The following is a 16,244-nucleotide window of genomic DNA, read 5'->3' on the forward strand; positions in this document are numbered from 1 at the left end:
TTCCTTCTATGATGGCACGTCAAACCTACATTGTAAAAATTAAAAAGATAATCAAGGCACTATTTTTGGTTCCTCAGCCACCACACCGGCAGAACCCACCTGGAGATCCTCCAGGCACCCTTTAAAGGAGCCTCAAATATTCTATGCTCAAAGAACTTCCCTGTTGATGGGGTTACTTAAGATTTACAGTCCATTGAAGACTTTAAAATTCTTGCAGAAACAAAAGGCCCTTTCTACTGCAGGAACTAAAGCCAGTCTTAGGTAGCTTACTTTTTAGGAACTACTCCGTTTTGGTCGCTTTCACACACGAGGAACTATAGTTCCGCTTATCCGTTTAGAGAGACTTTTTTAGCACCTACTCTGAGGTAGGAATTTTAGGAGGTGCTGCAGCCTGTGATTGGTCAAACATGTAAGATGCACAAAAGCACTGAGAAATGCAAAGAGTCAGTAGCTGACATGATAGGTCTGCACGATTATGACAAAATCATAGTTGTCAATTATTGTCCTTAATATTGTAACCACGCTTAATGTCAATTAAAAGATTACATTGCCGTAAATGTTACAAAGTAGGCAACCAGGTGGTTCTTCAGAGTAACAGATTTCAACGGTGTATATGAGTTGCACTCTTTTTATTTTAAGCATAAAATATTGTAATAATGTTTGTTAATGTAAGGCCTAATAAAGGTTATTTTAAAGGGATATCTATGGTATAGAAGAAATATATGTAGGTTATTTCTGAACTATTGACAAAACCAGATTTTACATGACTGCGATTAAAAAAGTCACAAATGCGGGGCAAAAATACTTGATTGCGACCATCATTTAAAGTCTAGTCACCACTGTCGACAGTCGGATTTGTGCATGTTTATATGCGGTTTCGTCAGATATAATCTTGTGAGATAATGAATATATTTTTAGAATGCATAAAACCAGTGTGTCTCTGTCATCTGAGTGATGAGAGGAAGAATTACACAGTTCACAGTCCAGATGCACTCTAAACATTCCAAACAGCTTCAGGTGATGTAGATCCGAAAGTATGAGGGAATTATATAAAAAAAAAAAAAAAAAAAACATACAAGTAAATTCAGAAGCACTCTCATTGCAGAAGTGGAGCCGGAGCTCTTTAAAGGAAACACCCAGGTGTTATATCTTACATGCAGATATATTTAATGCATTATAGCTTTATTAAATTTAAAATAATACAGAAGCAGATCATGTAAATAACTACAAACTCAAAAACTGGCATTTGTCTGTGTGGTCAGCGCCTCTTTTATGAGTTGCGCAAATGTCCCGATCTAAGGGGGAGAGATTGAAACTGCACCCGGCTGATGCACTCTCTGTCGCAGGGACGCTCGTCCATCGAGCTCACAAGCTTAATGCAGCTACATTAGAACATGATGGCTCGTGACTTATTGAATCATAATATATATGTCACTGTGCATTTCTTATCGTGAAGGAAATTGGCAATATGCAGCTTTATTAATAAGAGGGAGTTTTTTTTTGTGTGAGTTAAAGATGGATTAGCGAGATAAAGATTGACTGAAGTGAACAGAAAGATGAGAGAGGTAGTCTTCACCCCATTATACACTGCAACAAAATACATTTTTGATTTGATTTTGTTTTGGCTTGTTTTCCAATATAAATATCTAAAACTCCTTTAAAACAACGTACATTTGCTTTAGAAGCTATACTGCAGAAGAAGAAAAGAAATTCAGAGAATGTAGAATATAATATTACAAATGCAAATATTTTAAAATATCTAAAAATCCTTTAAAAGATGCATTCACCTGAGAAGCAATTTGTGGCACCCCTAGAAATTCTTATGAGTAAAATAAGAAGTATATTCCCCTTCATACTTTACATTTTTAGTGCACCTGGGTGACTAGGAACATGAAATTGTTCAGCCATGACTTCCTTTTTCACAGGAGTATAAATATGAGGTAACAGGCCAAATTCCCTTAATCATCAATCACAGGGGGTCAGACTAAAGAATATAGTTCTGATGTGCAGCAAAAGGTTGTTGAGCTTCACAAAATGTGAAGTGGCTATAAGAAAATCGCCAAAGCATTGAAAATGCCCATTTCCATCATCAGCGCAATAATTTACAATTTACAATCAAATGGAGATCTTAAAAATCGGACAAAATCAGACATCACCTACATCACCACACGTTGTTTGGGAGGGTTTCAAGAAAAAGAAAAAAGCCTCTGCTCTCATCCAACAACAAACTCAAGCGTCTTCAGTTTGCCAGACACTTCAAATGCAACTGTGTTCTATGGTCAGATGAAACAAAAAAGAGCTTTTTGACAGAAAAACACCAGAGATGGTTTTGGTGCATACAGAGATGAATTAGTAACCAATATCCACGGTTAAATGTGGTACTGGACCTTTAATGTTGTGGGGCTGTTTTTCTACCAAAGGTCCTGGACAACTTGTTCGGTTGCATGGCAACACAGGCTCTATCAAATACCAACAGATAAAAAACCTTAACCTGGCTGCCTCTGCCAGATGGGCCCTGGTTGGATCTTTCAGCAGGACAATGATCCAAAACAAACATCAAAATAAACACAAAAATGGTTCACTGACTACAAAAATCAAGGTTCTGCCATGGCCATCCCAGTCCCCTGACCTGAACCCCATAGAAAATGTGTAGGGCAAACTAAAGAGGAGAGTCTACCAACATGGTCCTCTGAATTTGAAGGATCTGTAGAGATTCTGTATGGAGGAATGGTCTCAGATCCCTTGCCAGGTGTTCTCCAACCTCATTAGGCATTATAAGAGAAGACTCAACAGCTTTTATCTTGGCAAAGAGAGGTGTGAGAAAGTGAAAGGTGTGAGAAAGTGTTGAATAAAAGGGTGACCAATGCATTTTGGAGAAAAATATTTAACAATGAGATATTTCCCCCAATTGTTTTACTTAAATTAAAGGTTAGATTTTTGTAAATGTTTTGAATGAAAGATCAAAAAAATAAATAATGCAGTTGTTTCTTTACTCATATTTACCACGGTTGCCAATATTTCTAGCCACTACTCTGTGTGTGTGTGTGTGTGTATAATATATATATATATATCTCTCGAGCAAATGAGACGAACTCTCCCTTTGCAATGATTGCTGTCACTAGAGGTCGACTGATTTTACAGATACCAATAACTAAGTTGGGCAGTACCTGCCAATAACCAATTAAATCAACCGATAGTTTATATAGCTAGATAGATAATTGATACAGAATGAGAAAATAACACTCAAATGTAAAATAGTGCTGAACACAACTAAAAGTGCGAGGGTGAAGTGTGTGCATGGGGATATTCACAACTATCCTGTGTTGACCCTTGTTATAAAATTTTGGGGAACAAAGCATAGAGTGGAGGCCATGGTTAGTTCCCGCCTCACCCATCCGCTGATTTTTGGGGACTAATTGGCCTGAAATCAGAAATGTATTAAAGGGAATATGCACGGATGGGTCCTGCACAAATGCGACGAGATGTGAAATGTGCGATACTCTGGCAGGGGAGGTGGAGCCGGGGCCATCTTCATCAGTTTCACGTCAGAATGACGTGAGGGGGGATAGGCTGCAGCCCCTCCCCTCCTCAGGGGCTTTCCTAAAGGGAAGTTCCCTTTGGAGCAGTCACGAGACGAGACCTTCAAGCACGCCTTCGACTAAGTAAGAGTAATCGATGGTCAACAACTCCAGCCAATTGTCGCATTTTTGTATCCCTATTTCGCAATTATAAATGAGCGGCTGTATAGAGTGACACAGGACGCTCAAACAAAGGAAGATACAACCCAGCTCTTAATACCGCGGAGCCGGCGAGAAATGGTGTTCCAGTCGGCTCATTATAATCCCATGGCGGGTCATCTAGTGGAAAGAAAAATACTGAACTGACTAATAGCCCGTTTTTATTGGCCGGGCATTGGCAGCGATGTTCCCAGTTGGTGTGTGGCTTGCCGTGAATGTCAGCTGGTGAACTCACCGGCCACCCCAAAAGCACTGTTGTATGATTACTAAACGGCAAAGCACAGTTTAATCAAAATTATTGTCATCCTTTCTCCATTGCAATTGCTCCGTGAAGTTTAACGGAGACTTGCATGTGGTAAAGAAAGAAAGTTTTGTGAAATACATGCCTGGTTTTGAATTCATAAAATGTATACATTATAAAACATAGAAAATAACAGTAAAATGTAAGTGATGCACTGGAGAGAAACTCTTAAGCTCATCCAACAGCACAATCATTCTGTCAATGCATTTGATGCCGCAACCTCCTCATTAAACTGCATGCTTATGATCTTCTTTAAAGTGTTTATAACGCTGGACATCTTGGGTCATGATTTTTCCACTTGATCTTGTAACAAAATTATATCAAAACCTGGAGTCATCAATACGACAGCGGGTTTAGACAATCTGGTCCCAGCGATTTGAAATCAGAGAGGAACTTCTTTTGCCAACAATAGGGCTGATTTCATGGAGTTTTTCATGATGCATTGATCCCACCCAGTTTGCCATTTGGTTTTAATATATTAATTTATTATGTGTTTTAGGCAGTAAGAGGTATTGGACACTTTTGGAAATCCGCTGATAAAGCCTCTTTTGCCACGAACACGCTGGCGCTGTGCATATGTATTTACTTATTTAACACAGCCTTTTGTGATTCACGGAGCTAATCGCACGTCTTCAAGTGGCTTTAAATAAAATGCACAAGTCATATGAACTGCTTTAATGGCGTTTTAATGGTTCTTTTATGTCATGTTTGGAGCTTGACAGTAACAAACACGAATAACACACAGCATCAGATTTAGATCGGGCTCATCAGACCAATACCCGATCCATCTAAAATCTTCAATATTGGAGCCGATACCGATCCAGGTATCGGATCAGTGCATCCCTTGCAATATTAGCTGAAACTGCGTGCACGGATCCACACTTCATGAATCTTCCAGAAATACTACACCATCCGGGCTACTTTGCTACCCTTTTTCTAAACATACTAATTCTTATCTCATATACTATTTAGAGTGGATAGTGTGCACATTGAGATGAAGCACATGTGCCCTCTATACTAGGAAGAGCACCAAGGACTGCTGCAAATGTACATGTTGAACTTGACCTTCAGGTCACAAACAACAAAAGTATGCAGCCATCTCTGGGTGGGGGAGGTTCGCTACAAAGCTTTCATTAGTCAGTCTGAGAACAGGAGAAAACAAATGAACAGCTAAAGCATGGGTCAGGAGTAAAACTAGCTTTCAGTTCGCCCATCCCCCAATCACTACTACCACAGCTGATGAAATGAAGCAGCAAATCCCATTAAAACAGTCTTCACGTGTCTTCTCCCCATTCTTGAATAACGTTCATTCTGGGAAACCAAAACAAGACATCCGTCTTGTAAACACATGGTCTGATATAACTATCACTGGAACTATGTAGATTAAATTAGTCTCGCCCCAAACTCACACCACTGATTAGTCAGAAAAAAAGATTCTGCCTTGAATGTCAGGCCAATTCATTTTCTCTTTGTTGAATACAGAAAGCACATATTAAAAGTGAAGCATATATTTTATAACATGCCTGACAACTGCAGGATTGAACAACTCTCTAGAATGGTTTAGAGCTTCAAATAAGTCCACAGTGAGAAAACACATAGTTCATAATTGACAAACCAGGTAGTTAAAATCATATTGCATTAGGTGTGGGTGATATGAATAAAATCTTATATCACAAGATGAATAATTAATCATGATAATGATATATAACACTATAATTAAATCTTTCAAAAAACAAATTGGATTATATATTAAATAATAATTAAATAAAATATTGTAATGCCTATTTTAGAATAATCCAGTCAGTGAACTAAAAACTTTATAAATGAAAGCTACTTTGTCTTAAATATTTTTTTTCTTAATTTAGAACTTGACAAACATAGTAAAAGTAAAACAAAAAACTAAATTTGCTTTTAAGTCAACCTTACCCTAAGGCAAAATTTCACATCATGCAATTTTTCAACCTGATGTTGTTGACTAGTATTATTATTACAGACTTTCCTCAAGAAACTCGACATCTTCTCAAAGCAATGCAACAAAGGAAATAGTACATAAGTAATAAAAAAAATCACTTCATTTAACTTTTAATGATTAAATTCATCTCTATAGAGAATAATTGAATATCTGAAGGCAAACGTGGCAGGTTTGTTTCCAAATATCTAACATCATTCAAACATACTTTTAGTAAGGGTGATGTGTAGAGAAAAAAAAAACACACATTACACATAATTGCTGGCACATGGCACACAGTTTTAGACATTTTACTGATCGGTGGTGGTTAGAATGTTGGGCTGTCTAGCCGTTTGAGAAAAAAAAAAATCAAAAAGAGGGCTCATATAAATGTTGTGGTTTGTGAACCAGATTGAGTAGCTTGTGTGATCCCACTCTGCACTCTCCTGACTCTGGAGCAAAAACAGAAAGCCTACTGGACTCGAGTGCACAAGCACGCTCCAGAGAATCACAGATGTGCATGTCATGAGAAGTTTATTTAGAATGAGAGATGAATATCATAGAATTTGGTCCGGTGGCCTGAAATTTCGCTTGGGCAGCGGTCGAAAAATTGTCAGGGCCTAAAAACCCTGTCCATGTTTCTTCAATTGTCTTTTTCCAAGTCCGCTTAGACATCTTGCTCCATTTCTCCAACAGAATATGTACCGCGAACGTGTAATGTGAATAGAATGAGGCAATTTTTCCTAACCGAGATAGAGACGATAATCCAAAATATATATAGGTTGTTAGGCCTGTCGCGATTATTAAATAATAGTCTGATTGCAGATATTTGAGATAATGGCAGAAATTTGGCACTGCCAAAAATGGGACTTTTGGGCAAATAGCATGTTAAATGGCAAAAATCATCAACGGCACGTTTGTGTGTGTCATTCAGTTGATCTCAAAGTATCACTGAAGCATACATGTCAACTAGGGCTGAAATGATTAGTCGACATTCGAATAGTCGTCTGATTATCAATTAAGACAACATGAGATCTTTTGAAATGCTAATGATGATGTGGGAGAGCAGCACTTCAGCTTGTATTTGATTGAGGAGAGGTAGAACACCTCAAGCGGTGAAGGTCGTGAAATAAAGCTGAGCTGTACCTGGTGTTCCACTTGAGCAAAACTTGCCTGTCAGAGAATCTAAAAAGGTAACACTGCAGCGTTATATACTGTATTTAATGCAAGGAAGCAGGCAGTATAAATAAGCACAAACTCCGAAACTGGCATTTGTCTGTGCGGTCAGATGAGCCGCTTATATGAGTCCCGTGAAAAGCAGCGCGAGAGAATTTCAAACTTCTCCCGGCGGAGACACTCATCACTAGCGTATGCTTGCTGCAGCTAGATTTTGTTTATAGTGATTGCTCGCAACATATTGAATAATAATATGAGAGTCACGGTGTGTATCTTATAGTGTAGAAAATCAGTGATACGCAGCTCTATAAAGAAGAATATGTTTGTTTTTTGTGAGATAAAGATGGATCGAAATCAATTGAACAAAAAAAGGTTAGAGGGTGTAGTCTTAGCCCATTATACAATGCAATTTTTTTTTTGTCTTTTTTGGTATAAATATCGAAAACTCATGTACATTTACTTCAGCAATTATACTGCAGAAGAAACAATGGTTATCTGAGAATTTTAATAATATTTAATTAATCTTAAAATATTGAAAATTCCTTAAAACAAGATGCATTTACCTGAGAAGCAACATATAAGATATTTAAACTTATTTTAGAGCAAATATCTTGAATATGAGTATATTTTTTCTTTACTGCACTGGCAGAATTATGAACAAGTGAAAAAATAAATTTATCAAAATACATTCTTTTGATAATGAAGATACATTCTTTTAAAGCAAGTCTAATATCTTCTAATAAGTCTAACTTCAAATAAATGTATCTTGTATAAAGGATATTTAGACAATGTTAAATGGAAAACAAAAACACTTGATAACAATAGGATTTTTTGCAGCACATTTTTAATGAATTAAACAATACAAAACCAAGTAGTTTTCCCCTTTAATTCAATGATTGTCATTTAGAGGTATTTTTACAAGGTGACTTTGTCCCCTTTATTGTTAGTAAGCACGTTTAATCCAACCTTTTAAGTCGGGCACAAGCTGAATAATCGGTTAAGAGCTAATGATTAATCATTGCAATAATCAACCGAAGTCAAATAATCGTTCTAATAATCGTTAGATTAGTTGATTATAAAAATAATCGTTAGTTGCCGTCCTAATGTCAACCTTCAGCACCGGTTCGGAAGAATGCGTGAAGTGCTTCTAAAGCCCTGTGATTCCGTCAGCAGAGGCTTGCACGAAACTCCCACAAACAAACTTTGATCGTGAACAGAATGCGCTCCAGTTTCACTTTAAACGATCATGTAATTGAAAATGTTCCAGGTCATAGCGAGTTCATACAGGCAGTGTTAATTACACAGAGACACAGAGGAGGAGACGCACACTTTTTCTGTGGAATGATCCAATTTTGAAGCGAAATCTCAAATGTTTTGCTTCATGAGAAATAAAGGTTTGTATGTTTCATCAAAGAGCACTAAAATAGGAGTGAAATATTTTACTATTGCATATGATATAATATATAACATACTAAAAATATACAGTTGAAGTCAGAATTACATACACCTAGGTTGAAAATAGTATAGTATACACAATCAGCCAAGAAATCAGCCAAGCCCTCAGAAAATAAAAGTGTGGACCTCCACAAGTCTGGTTCATTCTTGGGAGCAATTTCCAAATGCCCGAAGGTACCACGTTCATCTGTACAAATAATAGTACACAAGTTCAAACACCATGGGACCATGCAGCCATCATACCGCTCAGGAAGCAGATGCATTCGGTCTCCTAGAGATAAACGTAATTTGGTGCAAAAAGTGCAAATCAATCCCAGAACAACAGCAAAGGACCTTGTGAAGATGCTGGAGGAAACAGGTAGACAAGTATCTATATCCACAATAAAACGAGTCCTATATCAACAGTGTCCGCTTGGGGACGTGAGAGGCTAATCAGAGTGCAAATGCATGGAGCAGAGTGTCACACCGCTCTGCTCACATGCTCTGGTGTACACTCACAATAACAGCAAAACGTTGTGGTATTGTAAAATAAAGAAATCATACAGCATGCGCTTTCTGCCATCTCAGTCTCCGTGAACTTCTGTCTGGAGCGCGTCAAGAAAATGAACCGAAACTCAGCGTGCACTTGCCTCACAGACATGAGAAATAGGTCTATAGAAAGCTTGAATTGTCTACTTTTGAAAACAAATATTCTCTGATTGTGTAATCCGAAAGAAACCAACAACAAGAGGTAAAGTCTTTCCCGTTTGAGCTCATTATAATTTTTGGAGGAAGACATGCTGTGAATTTACCTCAAAAGAAGAGTGTGATCCATTAAGGCCTATATTGGAAAACATACCAAAAAAGACAACACAAAAAGTGTCTAACAAAAGTTAATTTTGTGAACAGAAACTGGAGTCTACAAAATCTAGTATGTGTTTCATAGCCTTATTTCCGTGACAAAAAAATTACTAACCACTAGGGGTGTGCGATATGACGATATTTGATCGTGAACGATTAAAATGTCTCCACGATTCACATTTTCGGAAATATCGTTGTATCGTGCAACAGTGCACGTTCTATCAGATGCAGTTGGCTTTTCTACTTAACAACATGCGATGCGAGGCGCGCTAGATGTTGGCGTTTTAACAGGATCATAAACTTGCTCATGAGATTTAGCAACACAGGGACGATGGATGAAAACACAGAGGAGTTGATTCCTAAAAAAAATTCAACATCGGTAATATGGAAATGGTTTTGATTTTCCATAACAGACACGGCGTAAACAACAGTTATTTGCAAATGTTGCAATGATAAGATTTGCACGTCGGATGGTAACACAACAAATCTTTTTAACCACCTCAAAAGAAAACACCCTAAAGAATATGCTGATAGTCAAATTGTGAGGGGAACCCGTGCGAGTGCATCAGGTACATCCACGGAGCAGCCAGAGGCTAACGTTACAAGGCTTAAACAAACATCTCTAACGAAGGAGTTATTTGAGAAGGGAACTCCGTATGACAGGACAAGTAAGCGCTGGAAAGATGTAACTGATTCAGTGACATTTTACCTGGCCAAGGATATGATCCCCATAAAAACTGTGGAAAACGAGGGTTTCAAAAGACTGCTCAAAGTCGTTGATCCGCGTTACGAGATTCCCAGCCGCAAATATTTTTCTGCGACGGCCATTCCACGGCTGTATTCCGAATGCCTCAAGATGGAACACAAAGTTCAAAACGTAAATTTTTTTTGCCACAAATTTTTCATGCTAGATGCTACCTCAAAAAAAATAGAAATAGAAAAAAATGCTGACATGGGTTTTGCTCAGGGTCTGTTACAGCTGTTGCCAATGTTAGATATATTTTTTTTTAAAACAATGTTCATTTTGTGATGAGAAGTCTTTGATTGTAATGCAAGTCCTGTTGAATGTTCTTACTTTGCACAACTGCACTTCCATTAAATATACACTTGATTAAAATATGCTCGAAAACGTACTTTGACATAGTCTGTCATTTTTTTCCCTTTTATGTTTTGTTACCTTGTAGGGCTATGTTTTTTTAAATGGGGATATAATTTTTCCTGTGTTGCGGCTCATGTAATTTGCAAAATAGTCTTAAAAAGCAACATGACATAGAATCGTGATAAAATCGTGAATCGTGATTTTTCCTGAAAAAAAATCGTGATATGATATTTTTTCCATATCGCCCACCCCTACCAACCACGCATAATCTTGATTTTCTCAAAAATGTAAACATGTACATCTCATGTTTGGAGGCTCTTATGTTACAACACTGCTAAGAAAGTGATGCAGTTTATTTATTCATTTTGTTTATTTATTCATTTTGTTAAGTATTCATGCTTAACATGATGACTACTACCATGTCAACTGTATCAGGGCAAAATTTTGTATTGTTATCTCAAAGCAAGTTATGGCATTTGGAACCAAGGTAGCCTTTTTTTATCAAAAGTGCAAAAACATCTCCAAACAAGTGATCTGAGGGTTTTACTGAACCTAAGAGCTATTTACATTTGTAAATGCCACAATAAACCAGAAATATAATTATATAGAATAAGTAACAAGTAATAAGAGCCAGCACTGTTTCAGTTGTGTGCATGGTAAATCAAGACCTGTCAATCCAAGCAATCAGTCCAATCCAAGCTGTAAAACAGTGGCCTTGGTCTCTACACATCATCACTTTCAACCTTACCTACCCTAATACCTGAGATCAGAGAAGATCTTATTATCGGTTAAAGAGGTTAATCAAGTTTGCTATTTGTTAACTATAAATGAACACATTAGCTGTTATGTTGTATTTAATTAATCCAATGTTGAAGAGGTTAGCTTTTTTAATTAAATATGCTACAAGTTGATAATAGTCATTTTCTTCACAAATATAAGATAAGATTTTTTTTATTTAATACTTTCTTTAATACTGGAGTGGTGATGGTGTAGTGGGCTAAAGCACTGAACTGGTAAGCAGAAGTTTGGTGGTTCGATCCCCACCAGCACCATTGTGTCCTTGAGCAAGGCACTTAACTCCAGGTTGCTCTGGGGGGGATTGTCCCTGTAATAAGTGCACTGTAAGTCGCTTTGGATAAAAGCATCTGCCAAATGCATAAATGTAAATGCTCTTCACAATCTACATTACAGATAATAAAAAGTATAGTATGCATATAGTAGTTTGCTGTCTTTTTGAGCATCAGTGAATGTTTGCGCCTTGTGTAATAGTTGTGAACAAGTCCCTCAATTGAGATATATATATAAAATGTATGTCACTGCCAATAATTTTGGCCATGGCTATAGACAGTACACAAAAAATCCTCTCAAACTGTTATTTGGGAATCATTCCTTGAGCTTGGCTGCCCTCAATTGGACATTTCTTGTAATTGCCATGCATTACCTCTACACATTATGATAGTTTTCTATTATTTTTAGATTTCAGTTGATTTCTTTACATTTTATTTATATAAAAATTAAAACATGTTTATTAACAACAAACTTTAAAAACCAAGCATGCCAAATCTCTCAAAACATGTGAATATGCACAAAAAGGAATGACATTTAATGCATTGCCATGGCAACAGTATTTAAGATATCAAGAATCCCTTCACAATCCCATTATTCAAAATAAATGTAAGCAATTCAGGCTAACATAATAGGGATATTTCAAAGTCAGTTCAAGGTGACGCACTTCCTTCCGCCAGTTGGTGGCACTACGACCGTGACTCACAATAGTCTCATCAATGTGATCAGAATGCAAAGACAAACATTTGGCTAAATTTGTATATTTTTCAATTTTCTTCACGCAGAAGATATGAGACATTTCCTTTTAAAAAAAAATTATGTAATTTTATCGCTTCGCCATGGCAACATTGTATATAAAAACTCCTTTCGCAATTTAGCATCGTCAATGTCTTGGCATGATGTCACCCACATTTGGTACCTCTAACATAAAATCCCTGGGAGGAGTATATCAAATTCCTGAGCATGCATTTTTCAAACAATCCAAAATGGCCACTTTCCTTTTGGACAGAGCTTATGACTGTCAGCATGAAACTTGTCAGGCTTCATGAGATCTATTGACCATTTTAGTAACAGTTTGGAGCCCTGTCAATCGAATAAGCACAAAAATCAGATTTGGGCTGACAGTCTGAAAATAAGCATTTGAAAATGGCACACTACTCAAAATACAATTGAATGTAAAATCAGTTAACGCAATTATCTACATACTCTATATTATTTAAAATTGGCAATATCCCACCAGAACTCATTCGCTTATAGTGTCCCATGTGTACAGTACACCAACTCAAAAGGTAGGTTTACTACAGTATACTGATGCAGTAGTCTACAATACATGATCTCACAGGAAGTCGGCATGTTGTTTCCATGAGTTCCGTACCCTAGGATCGAAACACAATGGTGGTGTGACCGGAAGTGCGTTGCTTGAACAGTGTGGGATTCCCGCGTTCAGATACTACATTGAAACCAGGAAGTTTGAGTTCACATGATCAGTGACAAGCATGATTTAGAAGTTGCATTTTGCCATCCAAGATTAAATTTTTACTCCACTGATGGTTAAGTTTACATAAGGAGTTTGGGTTGGAGAGTACGGTCTCTAAAATAAGCATGCTTCAAAACTCGGTTTTGGTGCCCCTTCTTGGACAACACAACCAGAAATTGGAGCTCACATGTGCCAACACGCCCAACAAAATGTTCCCCTTTGACCACTGGGGGCAGTGTTTCGTGTTACAGTAAGCACAAACTGATTTTAACTAAAGAAAAGTTGAAGTTGTCTGACTACAACATTACATGACTGACAAAGCTCAATAGCAGGTTGCAAACCATATATTTCACATATTGTAAAAGAAACAGATCTTTTAACACAGAAATAATTGTTAACTCTATCTCCATCTGTATTTCTAAGACTATATTGCACTAATCCATTTTCTTTTGAAAACTGAGTTTTCAGTTTCCTAACGTCATCGTTTTCCGTAGTAATGAAAGGCATTTTGCAAATGCTTCCTTTCTCGGTCAAAGAAAACGATGTTCCAGTGTTGTTGAGAAGCGATAATGTAGAATCAATGTGTTTTTAAACAACAACATATAAGTATGGACGTGCTTAAGTTTACTGACCAAAGCAACACAGCGGTACACATGCAAGTCTCTCAACATGTTTCATTTTTAATCGAGTACAAGTGTTTACAGAATCAAATGAGATAAAGCCAAAAATTAACCAAAGTATCTTTTGTTTGAGTTTGTTTACTAGTTGCCCAACATGTCTGTTGCGAACACAGTGTGTGGCCAACTACTAATCAAGATTACCGATCCAACAATATTATCATCACAGTTTATAATAAAATATACAGTTTACATAACACCAGTTTGATTTCATGATCAATTACAGTATTAATACTGTATCAAGCACAGCACTATTGCATAACTACACAACATTTACAGCAACGGCATTCCTCAATGACCTTGCAGAAAATAACACTGGCCTTGTTTAAGCATAGACAATGGCAGGCATTTTCAAGATCACACCATCTGCCCATCTTGTCTCTAGCACACAACCTTGAGGCTTTACAGAAATAGGGTCAACGCCACTGCACTGCAACTGAGCGCAAACACAGAAACATCACATTTCAACACGTCGGCTTGCCCACTGTGATTCTGCTCAACGAGGGAAAGAAAGATGCAATGGATCAGGTCTGTCTGTCCCATCCCCCACATCTTGCTTCAATCCACTCTCAGGCACAAGTTACATAACTGTGCCACTCTTCCACTTAGAGAAATGCATAGACTTTATGATACGCCAAAATACATTTCATGTAGAATACCTGCTGGACCATATTCATATGAAAGAAATGTTTTATTTTGTATTATTGTTCCTGTGCATTATTCTAGGACCCATCTTACAGGTTAAGTGTTAAGGAGGGACTGGGTTAACCTAACACTCAAAGAAATGGGGGAGGGGGGGAGATTTAAGTAGGTTACATGTGAGGCATTACAATGGGAGTTTCCCAACACATGGCCTTCAGACTACACACACATACTCACTCACTCCAGACCTCCCCACCCCCATCACAGACTGAACACTATTGAACATTATGATCCAAATGTAAAGAGTAAACACTTACCTTTCATGATATGTCCTATCTGTCACATAGATGTGCATTTTACAGTTAAAGTGCAATTGCACTCTATTAATGAGTGGACAAATGAGCAAATCTGCCATTTCATATCTTATCTTGGGGTTTGAAGTCAAATGCAATCATATGCTTTGTTTGTTGACAATGGCATAATGAGAAATACCACCTTTAGTGTTTTATAATTAAGAATGAAATCCTACAAAACACACTTTGTTAGTCTGAATATGAATGTGAGTTGAGCTCCCCTCCCCCACTCTCATTCAACACTGGCATGTGCTTCAGCTGGTCTATCATGTACAGTCAAGTAATAAACATTGAATATAATTCACATGTACATTTATTCATTTAATAAACTCTTAGTATAACTTTCAAATGAAAACTAGTGCTTTTATAGTTGTGTACTGCTTCCAAAGAATACTAGGAATTGCATTGATTCAAATAGATAAACATATATCTACATTCAGTCTGATTATCCTATGATCCAGCCATCAGACCAAATAGTACAATTAAACTGCCTTGGTGTCACACGAATATCTAATTATATTAGCATACACCAATAATTAATATGACACCAGAGGTCAAAATGTAGACTCAGAATTATATAGAAATTTTTTACAAAATAATATTTTGCACACAACTACCAAACAAGTAGTGCTGCATTTAAATACGCACGCACGCACGCGCGCACGCGCACCACACACACACACACACACACACACACACGGCTGCCCATCCCCCACTCAGCCAGATCCTCTACAATAAATGCCCTTGCTCTATTATAAATCGCTGTATATTCGTATATAAACATCCACGTGCTACATAAATGCACCTATACTACAACTTTGTCGATATAATGATTAAAAATGAAGAATACGCTTACTTTAATACCCGGATGAGCGCGAGGGGCGCTTTTCACTGCTGAGCTGCTTGTGTGGAATTTCCTCCTCCTCGACTATTTTGTAAAATAGTGCTCAAACAAAGCGTTATAAAGCTGATTTGAGTCGGCAGGTCGTCTGATAAATTCCCAAACAAGCGTCCGGTCCCGATCGCATCGGCGTGGAGCTGAATAAAACCGTTTAAAAAATAGATTTAAGAGCGATTGAGGTACATTGTAAACTGTTTGCTAGTGGAGAAAGAGCCAAACAGTTCAGGACCAGCCAACGGCTTCAGACACTCAAACACTGTGAGAGGTGACTTTCCAAGCGAAAATGGGGGAGGCCTGGGCGGTTGTCTCTGCAGCTTTGTTGAAACTGAAGGAGGAACGCAGACATCGCAATAACATGCCCGTTCGTTCCATCTTAATGGAGATTTTACCCTTAACCACGTTATATGTGTATAATTTAAACGAGTATAATCGCCCTCGTGATCTACGTCACTGCATTGGAATGCGTTTCTGTGGGTGATACATAATGTACTAGATTTGTTTATTGCAAACGACAAGAATCAGAGATTCTGCTAAACATTGTGTGATATGTAAAGATGTATCTTTTGGAATCAT

General features: G+C 37.5%; 1 protein-coding gene across 1 annotated transcript in view; it reads right to left on the bottom strand.

The window, feature by feature from the left end:
* Positions 1-15,878, bottom strand: part of LOC127632775 (F-box-like/WD repeat-containing protein TBL1XR1) — an 81,197-nt gene extending 65,319 nt beyond the window's left edge. The window contains exon 1 of the mRNA XM_052111536.1: positions 15,627-15,878. The gene's annotated coding sequence lies outside the window, so the exon portion shown is untranslated. The remainder of the gene's footprint in view (positions 1-15,626) is intronic.
* Positions 15,879-16,244: the final 366 nt, after the last annotated feature.

Source organism: Xyrauchen texanus, chromosome 39 (genome assembly GCF_025860055.1).
Source record: "Xyrauchen texanus isolate HMW12.3.18 chromosome 39, RBS_HiC_50CHRs, whole genome shotgun sequence".
In the NCBI taxonomy this organism is placed as follows: Eukaryota; Metazoa; Chordata; class Actinopteri; order Cypriniformes; family Catostomidae; genus Xyrauchen; species Xyrauchen texanus.